Below are 20,580 nucleotides of genomic sequence, written 5' to 3' on the forward strand. Positions count from 1 at the left end.
GTCTGGAAAGGAAAACAAGCCAAAAGGCCACCGGTTGTGGTTCCTTGAATATTCTGACCTTATATTCTATAGGCTGCTGATTTCTGAATGTGCAGGAAAGTTCTTGTTTCTTTTAAATTATGTGACCAATGTCAAGCAGGAAAGCACCAAGATATGCTAATAGATGAGCTCAATGCTGTCTTGATGAAAACCATTGTTATTCCCAAATGGCTAAATTGACGCCCACTCATATACTCTGTGTCCTTGCCATGTGCTGGATTATTTCATAACCGGTGTGGAAGTGAAAGCTGGGGTTACATTTGCTAACATGCAAATAAGGACATACTGTTTTGCAATTTTTTTCCTTGTTTAACCTTTCTATAATTTGTGTTCTCCAACTTTAAGTTGTGAGGAGTAAAATTTTTTAAAACCCAATACGTAAACAAACAGTAGAATGTCCAAAGTATTTCATGAAGCTTGGTCATAGCTAGGATCTATAATGCTATGGACTTATTATTATTTTCTTAATGCCAGATTTACATAGGAAGAATTTTCCTTTTTCTTTCAAAACATCCAGAAAAAGACAATTCTCTCTAAAAGCTAGCTGCTGATAACTAATACTTAAAAGTTCATTTATTTACAAGCTCATACACACACACACACACACACACACACACACACACACACACACACACACACACAAACTCACACAAATACATATGCATCTCATGGATGTAATTACTGTCCTATAATTTCCAAAATGTAAAATCAGTGTTAGGAGATCATCCCAGTTTAAATCCTACCTTTCTCCCATACAGGCTTCTCAAGCCATTATTAATGGTTACCAGATGTAGCTCTCATGCTTAGGCCCTTGATAAAGTTCTTTTCTGAGTCTATTTTATACTTAAATATTGATATATAAATAAAATATTCAAGAATTTTATAAACATTTTTGGGAGTTTCAAAAGAACATTGCGAATTCTAGTATTTTCCATATATGAATATTTAGTTTTATTTTCTGTTTAATTCATTTTTGGTAACTTCTTTATTAAGATTAATAGATGTTAAAATGAACCTTTAACCTTGAATTTCATTCAGATTCAGTTTTTGTAGCTATTCGGTTTTGTAGTAACTCAGAAGATCTTGAGTGGGAGGGCCAGGATGAGAAACCTAGATTATTCGCTTCACGTATCTCTGATCTTTGACATTGATCTGAAACTCTTCTCTTCCTCAGTATGATCGTCAGTAAAATGCGGAGAGTAATGATATCCTTTTCCCGGTGTCTTTGTGAGGAGTTTGTACACTCTCCTCAGAGAGTGGCTTCTTGCTTGTCTGGTACAGAAAGGGCAGGGAATGTTGTTCCTTAGTCATTTGATCCGATGCTATTTAATACACTTCCACTAAAGTTAATCTACCATACTTCCATTTAGGAGTAGAATGTAGCAAATTGAAAAAGGAAAGATTCCCTTCTGTAACAAGCAGGATGAGGAGAATAAATTTCCAAACTCATATTTTAAATTCATCATAAACTGTGCAAGAAGGGAGGACCACCTGAACTAAAATCTGGAATAAAGAGTCTTTTCAGGTAAAGAGATGATCTATATATTCAGTGCAAAATCCCAGCAGGCATTATTTGCAGAAAGTGAAAAACTATGTCTAAAATATGTATGGAAATGTAAAACACCCAGAATAGTCAAAAGGATTTTTTTTTAAAAGAATAAATAAATAAATTTGAAAAAAAAAATAAAAAGATCTCAGTTTCCTGGTGTCAAAGCTTGCTAGTAAGCTATATTTTTTTAAATTTATTTTTTATTTTCAGTATAACAGTATTCATTATTTTTGCACCACACCCAGTGCTCCATGTAATCCGTGCCCTCTATAATACCCACCACCTGGTACCCCGACCTCCCACCCCCCGCCCCTTCAAAACCCTCAGATTGTTTTTCACAGTCCATAGTCTCTCATGGACCATATTTTGCAGGCTAGAAATAAGTCACAAGTCCTGCCCATGCTTAAGGGCAGGGAGGGAATTATACAGGGTATGAACATCATGGGGAACAAAAATTTTGAATTTTGTCACAGTCCAATTTATTAGCTTATTTATTTTATGAATTGTGCTTTTGATGTTGTATCTGAGAAGTCTGCCTAATTCAAGTTTACAAAATTTTACAGACATTTACAAAATTTTCTCTTGTTCTTTATTGAAGTTTATAGTTGTTCTTCTTACATTTAGGTTCTATGATCAGTTGATCTATGATCAATTTTGATTTAATTTTGTGTATGGCATGAAATAAGGGTCTAAATATATCTCTACGAATGTGGGTATTTAATTGTCCCAACTTCATTTCTGGTTACTAAAGAAGGATCATTTTCCCCTTGACTGCCTTGATACATTTTGAATTCATTTGTAACAGCATTCTAGCTGGTCGTCAGGGTTCACACCTTCCTTCCTACTGACTTAAGGCCCTTGATCTGTGAAAGGACTACTTTACTTTTCTTGAGATTGGTGGGCCACCTGCCTTGAGGAGTTGAGGACCAGAACTTCCCCAGCTCACAGCAGCCAGCAAGTCTGTTTGAAGCTGTCTAGGCTTCCTGATTAACCTAGCATTTTTTTTTTTTTTTTAAGCAAAATGTTTTTCTTCTTTTTAGGTCATGCAAATTATTTTACTGAACTTCTTTTGTGTATCTGGAGACCTTGTCCTCCTCTGAGAAAGAACAAAGTCCTCTTACCTATCATGACACGAGAACCAGCACAACCCCTCACAGCCCCCTCGAACGGAGACAACACGTGTAGCCGGCATTATGGAATCTGCACATAATCAAGAAACGTTGCCAGCCACTGCACTCCTTTTGTGGAGTAACTACCCAAACTCCTTTAAAAATCCCTGGTCCAGGCAGAATTCTCTGGGTTGGTTTCGAACAAGAGTCTGCCTTCTCTCTAGGTTGCCAGCCTCCTGAATAAAGCTCACGTTTCTTTCCAATCAAAAATTTCTCTTTTGAGGGGCACCTGGGTGGCTCAGTTGTTTAAGCATCCGACTTCTGATGTCAGCTCAGATCATGAGCTCAAGGTCTTGAGATCGGGCTCTGCATTGGGCTCCACACTCAGCAGGCAGTCTGCTTGAGATTCCCTCTCTCCCTCTCCCTCTGCCCCTCCCTGCTTCACTCGCATGTGTGCTTTCTCTCCCTCTCTCTTAAATAAATAAATACAAACCTTAGAAAACAAGGCAGAACAAACAAATCTCATCTCTTGAGTTATGGCCTTTTGAGTGACAGGCAGCCCAACCTGGGTTTGGTAATTAATTAACAACGAATATAAATATAAGTCTGGACTCTCAATTGTGTTTCATGAATATATATGTCTATCTGCATGAGAATACCACACTTTTTTTTTTTTTTTAAGATTTCATTTATTTATTTGACAGGAGAGAGAGAGTGATCACACAAGCGGGGGTCGGGGGGGGGAGTAGCAGAGGGATCGAGAAAGAGAGAAGCAGGCTTTCTGCTGAGCAGGAAGCATGATTCAAGGCTTGATCCCAAAACTCTGGGTTCATGACCTGAGCTGAAGGCAGAAATTTAACTGACTGAGCCACCCAGGCGCCCCAATACTGCACTATCTTAATATAGCTTAGAGGAGAAGGGAGTTGGGGGAAACTGGAAGGGGATTGAGTCCCACATCAGGCTCCCCGCGGAGCCTGCTTTCTCCTATCTCTGCCTGCCTCTCTGCCTACTTGTGATCTCTGTCTCTCAAATAAATAAATAAAATCTGAAAAAAAGAAATAACGTGTCCAACTGACACTGGTTAATGAGCCAGGCAAGGTTTAAAAAGCCAGTCATCTTGGGACATCTGCCTTTGAAGCCTTGAGTCACGAAGCTGGAGGCACCATGTGAAAAAAAAACAAAGAGAAGCAGAGTTGAGATGCCTGAGCTCTTCCAGGTTGCAGCTGTTCAAGTCTTCCTAGTGCAGGTGCCTGGAAGAAGCCATCACAATGACTCCAGTAGCCTCATAAGAGACTCAGGGCCAGAACCATGAGCTGAGTCACTCCTGAATTCCTGACTCTTAGGAACCAAGAAGAGATAGCAATTATTGCTATTTTAAGCTACTAAGTCTCAAATGATCTGTAACGAAAAGTAGGCACCTAATACAGTGAAGGATAGCTTCTTTTGTGAGATGGGAGCAGAGATTTTTTTGGTCAATTTTAAATGGTAAATGTTGGATAGCTGAGGAAGCCAACTACATTGAACAGCTGCCATTCTCTTCAGTCATCCAAAAACTGGATCCTATTATTGGTATCATGCCTTATTCTATCGATCTCTAATCTTAGAGAACTAAATGGAAATACTTTCCCAGACTCCCTTGAAAATATGAAAGCTACTGACATGGCTTTTTGATGTGCCAATTAGGCATTTTCTAGAATGTTCTTTCCAAAATGTTTATAGTGTCCTACAAGGGAGATTCTCTCAGGAAAGCTACTGGCAGGGGGAGGTCAACAGCCATCCATAGCACTGACACACCTAGTTCCTGTCATCCGTTCAGGTGCTAGCCAAGGCACTTGGTCCTAGGAAAGGATTTTTCAGTTGTAATTAAGGTCTCAAATCAGTTGATTTTGAGTTCATCAGAGGAGGTTATCCAGGAGGGGCCTGACTTAATCCAATAGACTGGGCCATCCCGGAGGCTGAGACTCCAAGCAGCAGAAGGAAAGCAAGCCTGTGAAATATTCCCACATTTGGAACATCAGCAGTGTGTCGTTGATGGTCTGCTGAGTCACCTCACGGACGTGAAATGGCAGCTGTGCCTGAAATTGCTCTCCCTTCCCTCTGGATCCCTTTTAGTTTCTCTAATGTTTAGGTTACCATCCCCTAAACATTGATGAGCACTAAGAAAATAATGGTTTGCATTTCATACATATTCATCTTCCATGTTTTACTTGATTCTAAATTTAAAATAATAGGAATTATGTGGTCTATCACTGGAAGCTAAAAGGAAAAAAGAGCAAAGACCCAGAAAAACACTATTAATTTTCCACTTCAACCAAAAAAAAAAAAAAAGACAGGAAAAAGTAGCTGACTTCTGGAAATAGAAGATGCTGAGGCAAGTGTCAGACCAGACGCACCAGTGGTTGGTCATTATGCAAAAAGAACACCAAATTTTTCAATTTGACCAGTGCTGTGTGGATGTACAGAGAGCACCAGTAGAAGTGAATCAGTCAGTATCATGATCAAGAAACACAGTCTGGTTATAGACAAGCTGTTGAGGGTAAGACTGGTGAAGCTGATCTTCCTCTCTCTTTCCCACTTGATGCAGTTCATTATTCCAAGCAATCCATTTCTGCAAATACCTGTTAGGAATTCCACAGTTCTGACAACCCAAAATGTGTGCTTGACATTTCTTCTGAGTGAAAAATTACTATCCCAAATATCGCTGTTGATGAAGTGATGGATTGAAAACAAATAGTTTTTGTAGCATTTTTGTTTTGTTTTGTTTTTATTGTGGCTTCTATTTCATTTCAGTAGATGCCAGCTTCTATTATCATGTTGGTCCTCAGCAAATATTGGGAAAACCATTTTAGTTCATTTACAGTGTCTTAGTTGGTAATTAATTCCCTTGCCAAGGAATGTGGATAATTCTTCTTTTAGTAAAGTCTCCTATGACTTTTCATGTTCTTTTTTAATTTTTAAATATTTTATTTATTTATTTGACAGAAAAAGACAACGAGAGCAGGAACGCAAGCAGGGGAAGTGGGAGAGGGAGAAGCAGGCTTCCCGGTGAGCAGGGATCCCGACGTGGGGCTCAATCCCAGAACCCTCGGATCATGACCTCAGCCAAAGGCGGACGCTTAACAACTGAGGCACCCGGGACATTCAGGGGAGTCAACCAATGAGATGTCTTGGTTTGCTTGTAAAAAGTTAGGGGCACAGTGAGATAACCTAAGGGGCACTACCAAGCTGAGCACCAGCTACCTACAGAGGTATTCAGGCACAAGAAAGATAATCAACACAGACAAAGACAATCCCTGCTAGGGTACAGACTATTTCCTTTGGGGTGGTGCTGAATTCATTCACGGGGACTGTGCCTTTACCTGTTCAAGCCAAGGATCCATTAAGTTGTCAGCACATAGAGGAAGAAAATCTCCTAGCCTAAAAGAATGAATTGCTCTAAATACCCTGCAAAGACAGGTCCTGCTGGTAAGAGGTCTTAGAGAATGGTGGGTAGATCTGATCTGAACAATCACGGGAACATGTGGGTGCAAGTATACCAAGATTTGCATAAATAGCTGTGTTTAACTGAATACATACAGTTATAGTTGAAAAAGGCCAAAGGGCATAGGTCGTTCTGGCTGTAAAAGTTGAAATCTGGTAAGTGTTCTGGGGGTGGAGCACTGATAATAGTTTGCAGTGACATTAGAAAATAAAGAAGAATTAGTCACAGAGAGGACCCAGTGGTCCCTAGGATCATGGACAGATAGACCAATGCCAGAGTGAGGGCAAGAAAAAGGGTAAGAAAAGAGTTCATGCTTAGTTAAAGTACAAAGCCTCAGTCTGGTGTCTTGTGTGGAAGTAGTCTACGAACTTCTCCTCTGTGTCAGTGTGTTTTAGAGGGCTCCAGCATCCACAAAGGACCAGATGTCAGGTGGAGCCTTGTTCTGTTGGGAGATGAGAATCCAAGGGTCCATACTTTTTCATTTGGTATTAGTGTGAGTGGTCAGGAGCTCCTGGTAAGTTTCATTCCAATGAGATTCAAGGATTGTTTTCCTCTGATGACATTTCCAGAGTACCTTGCCCCCAGGTTCCAATCTGGGACCAACAGGAAGCTTTGAATTGGAATCTGTGTCGGGGACCGCCTCCGGCTGGGAAAGTCCCCGCCATTACGAGATGGCACTTGGCTCACTGCCAGCAAAATACGATGCAAGTAAACAATGAACGTGCTGATGAAGCCCGCCTAAAGGAGGACATAGTCATTGGCTGTTTCCAATTTAATCAGCATAGTAACAGGACTCTCATTGGCTCTCCCCATTGCTTGGCCCCTTATTGGTCACCCTGCCGCATATAAGCTAAGGAAATTGTCGAAATAAACAGATGAAGCATTAACACCATACCAGGCTGATTGTTGTTCTTGCTGGCCGAGGGCAACAATCTGGGTAATCTTCTTCACCTTATTGATATAAATATAAGTATAGTATAAGTATAAGACATTGAAGTATTAGTATAAGACATTGAAGACTTACAGTAGCTGGTTATTCAAACAGATAACGAGACCAACAGAATGATGTACAGCCATGAAGCTCTCATTTGGAGTGAGCTTGTTTCCCAAAGCTGGCACTGGGAATAGTCAGCAAGAACAGAGGCAACATCTTATGTCAAGGGAGATTATAGTTTGAGGACCCCGTTCATTCTCCCAACTCTGCCCAATGATGGAAGGTGATAGAGATAGTAATAATTCCAAGAACTGTACAAGGCTTTCCTTAAGGTTTGGGTGATCTGCCTAGTGACATGAATGCCCTGGTCCCCAGAAATTGTGGAAGGTATACTCCAAGGGGGAGATACATTTTCTAACAACTATTTTGCTACCATGAAAGCATCAGCCTTATGGCGGGGAAAGGCTTCATCATATCTAGGAAACACACATACAAGAACATATCACTAACCCAAACTAGATGACAAATGAATGAAGTCCAGCTGCAGGTGTTCAAAGGGTCTGGAGGGAGGAGGTTTGAGGCCTCTGGGAACAAAAATAAAATTTCTAGGATTATAGACCTGACAGGTCAGACATTGATGGTAATCAGTTTTGCAATCTTTAGGAGTCTCCCCCTCAATGTTTAGCTACAATTTGAGTCATCTTAAATGCACCAAGGGGGGGCGGGGGCGCTAAAGGAATGTAAAAATAAAAAAATGGGATTTGCCAGGGAGCTGGGAAGAACCAAGCAGCCATCTTGGGCTTCCCATGGCGCTGACTATTCACTGAATTTACCACCATCATATGCCTGGATCATTTTCTGATCTGGAAGCAGACTGCTACCATGTTGCAAGGACATCAGGATGGCAAAAGTCTGGCAACAAGGGGTCATTTTTTGTAGAAGCAGAAAGGACTTTGTCCACATGTGCCACAACCTTTACAGATTCTATTGCACTTTCCAGAAACTCAGGTTCAGCCTTAATTTGATGATAGCAATTTTCAATAGCAACAAGATCATTTACTTGTTGCCCATTTTTTACTAGGGTCGCCAAGGTTGTAAGATCCCCTTTGTTTCCATAACATCCCCAACTCATGGATGACCCCAAAGGCAAACCAGCTATCAGTGTGAATGTTGATAATTCATCTCCTGGTAAGGGCACAGAGCTCTGTTTTTTGGGCTGGTTTGGCTTGTCCAGTAGTTCATAATGGGTGGTAATAGCATAGCCAGTTCAGAAATTCCTTTTTCATTTTTACAATATGATTCACCAACAAACAAAATTAGATCAAGATTAGTCAAAGGGGTATCTCAAAAAGGAGGACCCACTGTCACCAAAAGGGACATTATTACTCCAGAGTCATGGGGTTGGCTTTCATCAGATGGGGGTAGGGGTAGGATTGAGAATGTTAGAGTGCTTAAGATGAAGATTAGGTGGTGAAAGCAGAAGGGTTACCTTGATTGCAGAGAAATCTTGAGTCTGTCTAGTATTTAAGAGACTGAACAGTGTGTGTGTGGTGGTAGGTGGGGTGAGGGGCATTGTAAATAAAGGTCATTTCCTTGGGTTAAATCTGCTGAGGCTTTTACTAACTTTGCAGCTGCAGCTGTAGCCTTAAGACAGTTTGGACAGGCCGAGGCATCTGAATTGGGTTGTATACTCAGAGGCAATAGCTGTATAATCAGTATGTTTGGTGCATTGTTTTTGCGTTTGCATTCCCAAGCTTGATTATCCTCTCAAGTCGAAATCAAGTGAAAGGTTTTAAATGGCCCTAAGGCAGCCGGTTCTTAGAGTGCTGGTGTTAGCCTCATAAAACAGCAAAGTGCATCAGCTGTTTTAATTTAGAAGGAGATCTCTACCTAATGAATTAACTGGCACTGGATCACATAGCAAAAAGGAATGCTTTTCAGTAAGAGGTCCCAGAGTCTTCTGTACTGGTTGAGATGGAAACTGTGAACTTTACTAGATACCCCCACTATGGAAATCTTTTTTTGTTGTCCTTTGAGAGTGGGATTTAAAGTAGAAAGCATAGCTCCAGAATGTGGCAACGTTTTCCATTAACTTTAATTTCAGTTTCCCTTTGGCTATTTAAGGAAATTACTGGTAACAGCTTAACAGAGAATCCTTCCAAGTCCCATCAGCCCTGGGAGGGGCCAGTAGAGGAGTCCTCCCCTAGAGGCACTTGAACTAAAGAATTTGCATAGGACCTCTGAGGACAACTTTTTTTTTTTCCAGTGCCCCAGATGATTACAATTCCAACATTGACCTTTAGGCCACTGTTCTGATGGTAGAGCCCTAGAAGGGAAAAAAATGTCTGGGACCAAGGTGTTATTTTGGGTCTCTGGACTTGGAGCTGCTGTAGCTGTAAAGGCAACAATGGCAGATTGGTGTTAAGTCTTACTTGAACTTCCTTTCAAAAGGCTCAGCAGTAGCCATGTGTTCAATCGGGTTGGTGGCCTCCTACCCTATTCTTTGCCCTTTTATTAGCCCTGGATCTCTGGGGACAATGCATTTACAAACAGAGCAGCCACAGCAAGCTGGGTGACCTCATTTATTGTCTGGAATCCAGAAGGCTGAAGGAAGAGCCTCCAGCCACCTCCAGATGCCACAGGTTCATCTTTCTTTTGTTTGAGTAACAGACCAATCAGTGTTGGGGTGGGGTTGGAATCTAGGAATGGCTTTTTAAAAGATTTGCTCCTGTTCTGGGAGCTTTTTCTGATTTATAAGAGGTCCATGCTGGAGACAGGATATCTCAAATATCATTCTGCTTCTCACACCCATTTTGGGGCTTCGCCAGGTCCTCCCAACATGTGTTCTAGCTGATAAAGATCTGGAAGCGTGGGGTCCTGGGCTTTGATAAGGATTTCAAATTCTTTTAAAAACTTCTGAGGATCCTGCTTGGTTGAGGAAATTCTCTAACTGTGACCCTTAGTTTTTAGTCTTTGACCAAGACGTGAAAGATAGCCGAGGAGGATGGCCTGCCAGCTCAGGTGGTTATATTTTTAAAGGCCTCTTCAGAGTATCTCTTTAAAGCCTCTCTTCAGAGTGAAAAGGCAGTTCAGATAGAGAATTAGCAGACTCAGATGACCTCAAGGATAGAAGGGTGGAGGGGTGCGGCAGGTATCCTGTCAGTCCTGTCCTCTCTTGTCTTACATACCTCTTGTTTTAATTTTTCTTAGCCTTTCAATAATGAGCCTTTCAATAAGACTATTTTAGAATCTTGAAGCCCTTTGGAAGAAGCTTCTGCACACCAATCAAAACGAGCATCCCTCTCTGTTTGCTTCATTTGGGAAGTCTTACTTTCAAGTGGATTTCTTAATGAACAATTTTGTCTAATTGGAACGTTCCCCATATTGGCCATTGTAATTCCAGCTTATTTATATTAAAAATTTTCTATCTTACTACATGTCTGCAAATTCTGGATCTAAATAAAGTTCTTAGATAGAAAAGAAGCTGGCGTGCCAGAAGGTGGCATGCTTGACACTTTAGAATCTAAGGATCCCATTAGCTAAGAGTTGGGGTTTCTGAACTTTTGTAGCAACATGGACGGGACTGAAAGAGATTATGCTGAGTGAAATAAGTCAAGCAGAGAGAGTCAATTATCATGGTTTCACTTACTTGTGGAGCATAAGGAATCACATGGAGGACACTGGGAGATGGAGAGGAGAAGTGAATTGGGGGAAATCAGAGGGGGAGACAAACCATGAGAGACTGTGGACTCTGAGAAACAAACTGGGTTTTGGAGGGGAGAGGGGTGGGGGGTTGGGTGAGCCTACTGGTGGGTATTGCAGAGGGCACGTATTGCATGGAGCACTGGGTATGGTGCATAAACAACGAATTTTGGAACACACACAAAAAAATTAAATTAAGATAAATTAAATGTTTTTAAAAAGAGTTGTTTTTTTTTTTTTTTAAGAGTTTATTTATTTATTTATTTGTTAGAGAGTTGAGCGAGAGCGAGCACAGGCAGACATAGTGGCAGGCTGAGGCAGAGGGAGAATCAGGTTCCCTGCCGAGCAAGGATCTCGATGTGGGACTCCATCCCAGAATGCTGGGATCATGACCTGAGCCAAAGGCAGCCGCTTAACCAACTGAGCCACCCAGGCCTCCTGAGTTGGGGTTTCTTGAAGCCAGACTAATACCTAAAAGGGATGTGCAGTGTAGGGTTGGGGATTGTGGATATCTTAAGGTGTACCTCATTGCAGTTTTTGGAGGCTGGCAGGTGACCTAGCCTAACTTGTGCTATGACCAACCTATTCTACCATGACAGTCTTCTGGAGGTGGCAAGTATTCCAGCAACCTTTAAATGCTGGATGGTGTCCACCAATGTTTGCAGTTTTTTGGCCTCCAAGATCCCTGCTCAAAATAGCCTTTAATCTATACAAAACAAAACAAGCAAATGTGCTCCTTAAGACATTGGCAGTACTGCATCCTGGGCATAAGAAGGCCCTTCACACAGGACCAACTCCCTTGGAAATTTGCAGAGCTTTCCCACCTAGAGAATTAAAGTATGAAAGGCTATATAGGCTTGGCTCTGGGCAGACTTTTCTGCCAGCTCAGCTGGGCTCTAAGCTCACGATTCCTCAAGAAAGTTAAAAATAGAGCTTCCCTATGACCCTGCAATTGCACTACTGGGTATTTACCCCAAAGATACAGATGTAGTGAAAAGAAGGGCCATCTGTACCCCCATGTTTATAGCAGCAATGGCCACGGTCGCCAAACTGTGGAAGGAATCAAGATGCCCTTCAATGGACAAATGGATAAGGAAGATGTGGTCCATATACACTATGGAGTATTATGCCTCCATCAGAAAGGATGAATACCCAACTTCTGTAGCAACATGGACGGGACTGGAAGAGATTATGAGTGAAATAAGTCAAGCAGGGAGAGTCAATTATCATATGGTTTCACTTATTTGTGGAGCATAACAAATAGCATGGAGAACAAGGGGAGTTAAGAGAGGAGAAGGGAGTTGGGAGAAATTGGAAAGGGAGGTGAACCATGAGAGACTATGGACTCTGAAAAACAATCTGAGGGGTTTGAAACAGGGGGGCGGGGTGGGAGGTTGGGGGAACCAGATGGTGAGTATTAGAGAGGGCACAGATTGCATGGAGCACTGGGTGTGGTGCAAAAATAATGAGTACTGATATGCTGAAAATAAATTTTTAAAAAATTCTAAAAAAAAATTATATATATATATATATATATATATATATATATATATATATATATGCTTGCATAACTGGGCCCTGGGAAAATAGGCCAGCTCAGTTGGTTCCAGGCATTACTGTCTGTCAGTGCAAGCTGACCTGTCCTGTAAAGGAAAGTCAGAGAGACTGGTAGCTCAAATGCAAAAAAAGAGCCTCTCAGACCAAGAGGAACTGACCCAAATCCTCCAAAATGGCAAGAAAGACCATGAACTCAAAAGATTAGTAAGCACCACGCCCGTGTTTTTTTCATCCTTGGATGCTGCCAGAAGTTTGCTTCAGATCCTGTCGCTGCCATCAAATCTGTTTAAAAAAACAAACTTCAGCCTAGTTTGAAGATCTAATTGGCGTTGTTAAATGGTTCATGAATTAGGCAGCATCCCATCTAGCAAATAGACTCGGTTCCAAGGAATCATACGAAATGGAAAGTTTTAATAGAAGGAGAATGGGGGCAAGAAAGTTATTGGCAAAAGAAAAGGATTGCTCTAGGTGAGGCTGCTTTCTGGGTGGAAAAGCAAAGTGTCTTATGCAGACTGCCTCATCTTTCTTTAGGGAAAGACTGGGCTCAGTGGGCAGACTGAAAAAGTCCTATCAACCCTGGAAAAATTGCCAAGTGACCGGGTAAAACTACATTTCTGCGGGAGGTTAAAACTACAATTAGGGGCACCTGGGTGGCTCAGTGGGTTAAAGCCTCTGCCTTCGGCTCAGGTCATAATCCCCCGGTCCTGGGATCAAGACCTGCATGGGGCTCTCTGCTTGGCGGAGAGCCTGCTTCCACCCCCCCTCTCTCTGCCTGCCTCTCTTCATACTTGTGATCTCTGTCTGTCAAATAAATAAATAAAATCTTAAAAAAAAAAAAAAAGACCCTACAATTAGATTGAGTATTAAGCTCAAGTTTGTGAACTGAGGTCTAAGTGACACCATTTTGGGTCTGTGGTTTTCTATTTTAACAGACCGTGTTTCTTAGTCATACTTTCTCTCGTAATTCTCATAACTGGTTGGTTACCCACCCTCAGTCTTATCCTGTTCCCTCTACAATTACCTTAGAAATCACCTTGAGTTACCAGGTGCTGAATCTCATGGGGCTGACTGCATGCTAGAGTGGCAGCAGGGCCACAACTAGTAAGACTGAGATTGGAGAGTGTGGAATAGAATGTTTGAGACTGAACAGTATAATCAAATCTTCCAGGTAAATCTCACAACAGTAAGTCAGGCTCATGTACCGGTCATATTGTCAGTTAAATATATAGAAAGATATTTTTTGGACATGGTAAATATGCTCAAGCTGGCTGAAATTGACCCGCCAATTAACTACGGTGCATGGATAGATACATATTCTGGAATTTAACCAGTCCTTTTCAGAAGATGTTTACACAAAGAATCCAGAAATCAAAGGTTTGGATAATCCATGAATACTGTTATCCAAACACATAGACAGATACCATAAGCGATCTATGGTGAAAGATTCAGTGTGTTTTGCATAAGGAAGTATATTATTCTCCTCTTGCTGCTACAATAATCACAAACAGCAGCTTAAACCATACAAATTTGTTATACCATTCTGGAGAGCAGAAGCTTGAAATGGGTTCCACTGGTCTAAAGCCAAAATGGAATAAAGTCAATGTGTAGGCAAAGATGCATTCTTTCTTCCTGCATGCTGTAGGGGATACTGCATTCCTTGCTTTTTATAGCCCTAGCACCTGGCTACATTCCTTAGATCTAGGCTCCTTCTCTTCTTCCAAGCCAGCAATCACAGTACTTGGATCTCTGCTTTCATTTTCCCATTTCCTTCTCTTAATTTCTCCTGCCTCCCTCTTCCATTTAAAAGAACCCTTACAATTACAAGAGGCCCACCTGGATAATTCAAGACATCTCCACATTTCAACATCAACTGATTAGCAACATTAATTATATCTGTAACCTTACTGTCCTTGCTATGTAACATGATCATAGGTTCTGGGGATTTAGAATGTGGACACTACTAAGGGGCCATTATGCTGCCTACAACAGAAGGGAGGGAAGGTCATTAAATGTAACAAGGTTAGTATCATTGACACTGAGTCTACCTACATGCAAAGAATATTGGGGTCATAGGAGGATGCATGTGTGTGATAGAATTCATTTTATTGTTGCTATAGAGATTGGGAATGGCTATGCTAATTTTCAAGACTTATCTTTGGGATTGGCCACGACTGTCATGCTCATCTAAATCTAAGCATACAGAAAGCTGCCCCATTCCTGGCACTTTCAGCTGTATAAAAGTCTTGGTTACTTTGCTTTAATTTAAAACTTAAATATCCCTGACTACTACAAGAAAATCCACACCCTGCAGTTCCATTTTAACAAGGAGTTTGGAACTAGGACAGTTCTAGACTTACATACTAGCCCAAATAGAAGATAAAGTTGCATCTCAATCCTGGCTCCGGCCTTTACAAATTCTGAGTTTTTTTGCTAAGATGACTACACAAAACATTGATAGAACATGGAGACATTTTTTACATTAATTACTGAAATTCAAGATGTAGCTGAATGTGGCTCAGAATTTAAGAATGGCAGGTATTAGATATCAAACTGCAAGGATATATATGAAATCCAGACATTAAATAAAGTATATGGAAGGTGAGAGGGAGAGAACTAGGCAAGGTGACAATGGACTAAGTTCCTACATGGAGAGGACGTTTGAAGATGGAACGTCCCTTCAGGGTATATTACCTACTCAGTGAAAAAAAAAGAGTTGAATTTAAATGATAGGTGCTTTTATCAAAATGAAACATACTTATATCATGAGTCTTACTGTAACAGGAGTCTTCCAAAGGTAAAATTCAGAGAAGTAAAGCTACGAGTGGGGAAAATATGAACCAAAAAGTGCACATAAGAAACTGCCTGCCCAGTAGTTTCAAGAAAGACAAAGTAAATGGTCCAATAAGACTCCAGTGAAAAGATGAGTACAACCCATTAAGGAACTGAAACAGAAAGGACTTGTTGATAAGCAGGAAATTGTGAGAAGTTTATATATAGGACAGATGTGGGGACTTGTTGGGGGTAGGGGAACAGAATTTACAGAATTCCAGAAAAGGAGACAGTGAAATATAAATCCAAGTGGAGCTCTCTATAATCTTTAAGATCTTAATATAGATGGAGAATTCCAGAAAATTGACACTCAGGTATGCAAAGACATAAATGTGGCTTAGAATTGCTTTTATGATGTACAGGATGCTGCAGTAGATTGCTTAAGCTGGTCTCAAATTCTTGAGCCTATAACAGTGCTGTACCTTCTCACTGTGAGAGGGATGGTCTGTTCTATTCTTTGACTCTGTACTCAGCCATGTAATTTGCTTTGGCCAATTAGATGCTGGCACGTATTTTGTCAGCATTCTTTCATTGCTGGACTTACATCACTGGGGCTTACATATAAGGCTTTGTTCACCCTTCATGTCTACCATCACCATGAGAAAGTTATGTCTAGACTAGTGAACTGGTCCAGGGAGACAAATAGAAGATATGAGAAGCCAAGTTGCTCCATTCGGTCCAGCTTTGATCAACTAGCTTGCAGTTAGCCCCCAGACACATAACTGGAAATCTGATGCATATATCTAGGCAAGCCCAGCACAGATCACTGGTCTCCAGAGATATATAGAAATAAACTATTATTGTTGTCTTTCACTGAGTGTTGTGGTTGATACACAATATAAGCTGACTGGTACAAAAATTTGTACTAGAACTGGGCTATAATAGAACAAAAGCTTAAATATATGGCATTGATTCTGAGGAAACTGATAGAGAAGGCACATTATGCACTTTTGAAATATTTGCAATTCTGTTTTTAAGACAACTTGGAAGACAGAAAATGAATGAAATTAACTATTTTTTATCTGAGTGAAGAAGCGGTGAGGCAAAATATTGTAGGCATCAAATGACTGCTCCTAGCTGTCTATTATTTGGCAACAGATGGGACTCCAAAGAAACTGTACACTTTGCAAAGAAAATTTTGAGAAGACACAGACTATGTAACCTCTAGGTTGCTCACCCTGCAGAATGTATTTTCCATCTTTTAATCTTTCAATCTGGGTAGTTAACTTCTAATTCACTAATTCTTTCTCTTCCACTGTATCTAACTGATTGTTAAATTAATTACGTAGACATTGTCCAAATTATGTACATAAACATTTCAAGTATATATCATTAAATGAGGTACATGATGATGATGGCAGCTAAATGGGAAACCAGTAAATGACAGATGTGATTTTACCGGACTTTCTAAGTGGCAGACTTCACTGTCATAGAACACTTTTCCTTGGCCTTAGGATACTTACATCAGTCTGAGCACTGGGGCTTAGCCTGAAAGAACACCTTCACCTACTACTTCAACAAGGACAACTGAAAACCAACATATTTATAATGATTTACATCCTATTTTTTTCCTTTACAACACTCTAAATATTGTGACAAAAGTAACCTCAACCACTACGTTGCTTTTATTGTATTTTCATACAGACATATACTTCCTCTGTGTAAACGCAGAGTAAATTTCTTTCATATTTTAATAGTATTATTAGCAAGCAAAATTCTCCCACCTGCTTATTTGCATTTCTAGCTACTGTGATTAAATCTGGGTTATTGTATTACAGTAGTCAAAGTCAAAGCACTATATATATATATATATATACACACATATCCAAACACTACACTGAATATGTATTATGCTTTACAAAATTATGTGTCTTTTTCCTAACAAAGACCTGAAAAACATTACAATTTGTTCATTTGCAGTGGTTCATAGTATTCTATTGTATCAGGATACCATAATCTGTTTATCTACTTTATCATAATGGACATTTGTATGATTTCTCAATTTCAACTATTAAGAGAAGTAGTAATATGCACATTTTTGCATATATATTCCAGTGCCCAGGTACCAAACATTCTCCAGTGAATATAAATAGGACTGCAATGAATATGTCTCAGAATACGCATCTTCATCTTCATTACAAAATGCCATACTGTTGCACAAAGCCTGAGTGAAAGGTAGCTGAACTCACCATGACAAACATCTTGGCCTGATTGTTACCTCTGTACCTTAAGGAAGATCCAACTTGCTATTGGAATGGAAATAAGTAAATGGTGAAGAGGAGGAGGAAGGCTGTCACCATTTTCATGGCCCTTGTATGGGTCTCTACTGGAGTCCCCCAAGCCCATCAAGTTGAGCTGCAAATTCCTGGTGTCTCACCAAGAACAGAAATAAAAAGAGCAAGTGGTAAGGAACAGGAGAAAGGGAATACATAGGTCAAGGTAGGAAATAGAAGACCTTTTAAGACCCAAAACTTTACTTATGTCTAAATGCAAAGTCATGTGTCTCTCATGTACTCCATAGGTACTCCTCTACGAGTCACCGTGGTTTGGAAGTTAACAGACTATAAGAACAAAGGCCCCAGGGAGAGCACGAGACCCATTCTGTTCTCTCTCCACTTCAGGCTGGTGAAAAACAAGTGGGAGAACTTGGCTTTCTCAAGGAAGCAGAAAATGTTAGGCAGGTGGCACTCCAGGGAGGTCAATGATTAGTTGACCTACTGCCACTTCCTGACAGCACACAGGAGAAGAATGAGGCATAAACAAGTCAGCTGCAAGAGAAAGGGAGCAGGGGACAACAGCAGAAAAGACTGCTGCCCCAAACACCTCCTCAGTCCTCTTTTTCTCAGCTATAGACATTAATCAATAAAGGAGCCAAAGAAGGCTAAACATTAATCATATGCCTTGTAGATAAACAAGGAAGGCAAAATATATCTGGTCAAGCAGTATAAATTTTATAGTTGAGCAAGCACATTCAAAGGGCTCATCTAATTAGCCACAGGTACTCTCAGGGGGAAGGGGAGATAACGGAAAAATGAAGCAGGCAGCGTTCCACACTGAGCAAGCCGGGCATCCCCAGCTGCTCGGCTTTAAGGGCATATATCATCCTCTCCCCCAGAGGCCAGTTACCAGTATATGCTTTTCTTAAGGCTGTATCTAAGCCTTGGTAACTAGTATGGGCTTGGTAACTAGTATAATTTCCCATGGGTTATATTTTAAGTAATACATTGTTCTGAGGGACAGTTACAACTACCAAAGAATATTAACCACTTTAGCTATTTGTTTACCATTGGCATAGGGATGTGGAGACAGTCCATCATAAATCAGTCAGTCAAATACTGTTACCCACTGTTGAGTGACTCTGGCCATAGCCAAGCTGGTTAAGGATGAAATGAGTTGATGAGACTTTCCCATTCTTGACCTTTCAATGCAGTTTGCCAGTCCAATGAACCCACTTCCCTACATTCCTGAGAGGACCTCTCTTGCTGCCACTACCACAAAGAGATCTTCATTCCAGCTCACAGTTCCATGAAAATATTTCTGATGTGGTGCCTCAGTGATGGCTCCATAGCTATAAACAGTCACAGGTTGACATCCACTTGGAGATGTTTGCATCCTAATTCCAGAAAGGACAACCCAAATTCTGCTCTATCTCATATAGTCTTAGAGACCTTCACAAAAGAATAGTTCACTCTATTGATACTGTGATTCCAGGGCTAAACCAAACAGTTCTGGGAAGAGATAAGAAATTTCATGAATACCCACCCCTCTTATGACTTTGTCAGCTACTACCTAATTTCCAGAGTAAATGCTAATCAATCCCCACTGAAAATGACCATTTGTGCTAATGATTCAAGGGATGAAGTCAGGTATGAAAACATGCAAATACGAGAGATTATTTCCCCCTAAGTTCTACTTTCATATTCCCTGAGACATACATTCAAATGCAAATGTTTTAGAGTTTGAATAGAAATTGCTAGAAAAAATTCCATGTAATTGTTGTTATTGTCACTCATTCTACCTATGAAGGGTTTTTATTGATTCAATGTGACTTGTAGGAATAATTTAAATAGTTCAGGGGCTCCTGGGTGGCTGGGGCGCCTGGGTGGCTCAGTGGGTTAAAGCCTCTGCCTTCAGCTCAGGTCATGATCCCAGGGTCCTGGGATCGAGCCCCACATCGGGCTCTCTGCTCTGCGGGGAGCCTGCTTCCTCCTCTCTCTCTCTCTCTCCCTGCCTCTCTGCCTACTTGTGATCTCTGTCAGATAAATAAATAAAATATTTTAAAAAAAATAGTTCAAAGAGCACACTAAAGTTCTGGAGCAAATAAGTATAAATAATTAGTTGCATAATATTGTAAGAGCTAAATCAGAAGTTATAAGCAACAGATGCTGGGAATAATATGAGAAAGCTACAGATGCTACAGTGCCGAATCAGCTATGCTTTTATGTGGATAGGAACGCTCAGGGGGAACTTGAGTTCTTTAGAGTTTATAAGGAAAGAGAAAAAAAGCTGATTTTCAAGACAGATACAGGGCTTGTATAAATTATCAAAGTGGCACAAACGAGCTAGACCATGCTTCTAAAGGCAGAAACTGTTTTACAATAATTTATTGGCTATTTTGATTGTAATGGTGCTAAGTGCTCTCCGACAGCCATGTCCTCGACTGCATCTCGTCTTTGTCTGGGCTGAGAGGCTGTACTTCCCAGCTTCCCTTACAGGTGGTTGTGGCCAGGTGACTGAAATCCGAACAAGGACATATGAGTGAAAATGATGTGCATCATTTACAGATCCATCCCCCAGAAAATCTCCCCATGAACACTCCTCCATACACCTTCTCCTTCACTGCTGGCAGAAATGGGTATGACCCCAAGTCAATCTTGGAAGCTACATGTTAAAGATGGAATACAGATTTTATTTATTTGACAGACAGAGATCACAAGTAGGCAGAGACACAGGCAGAGAGGAGGAAGCAGGCCCCCCGCTTCACTCAGCCTAATTCCCAGGTAACTGTATGGAGAAGGCTCCTCAAACACTGTGAAAAAAGCAATTTAACTCTATATTATGTGTGAGTCATTTTGTTTGGGAGCCTACTTGTGACACAATGTGGGCAGGTTTAAAAGCATTTGGATCGTGCAGATACAAATTTTGGAGGCTGGAAACATGCAGGGTTCCATGTGCCGTGGCAAAGTCTTCCAAAAATGCTACATATAAAAATCTTTTAGGCAGGCCCTGTTTATGTTGTCTTAGCCCTAGTGGAAGTGGTTGATTAGACCTAAAATGTTGTGCTAAAACTGTTTTTAGCAAGGTATTACAAGACAAGATGAGAAAGGAATGACATGGTTGGGTTGCAAACAGAAAAGGAAGAGTGAGTTCAGAAATTTTG

The 20,580-nt window shown here is 40.7% G+C and overlaps 1 long non-coding RNA gene across 1 annotated transcript; it reads left to right on the forward strand.

Moving 5' to 3' along the window:
- Window positions 1-9,399: 9,399 nt before the first annotated feature.
- LOC309868495 lies at window positions 9,400-10,544 on the forward strand. The gene is made up of 2 exons (XR_014313713.1): window positions 9,400-9,754; window positions 10,323-10,544. It is a non-coding gene; the product is annotated as an uncharacterized lncRNA (long non-coding RNA).
- Window positions 10,545-20,580: the final 10,036 nt, after the last annotated feature.

The sequence above is a fragment of the Mustela nivalis genome, assembly GCF_964662115.1.
Source record: "Mustela nivalis genome assembly, chromosome: 7".
Classification (NCBI taxonomy): domain Eukaryota; kingdom Metazoa; phylum Chordata; class Mammalia; order Carnivora; family Mustelidae; genus Mustela; species Mustela nivalis.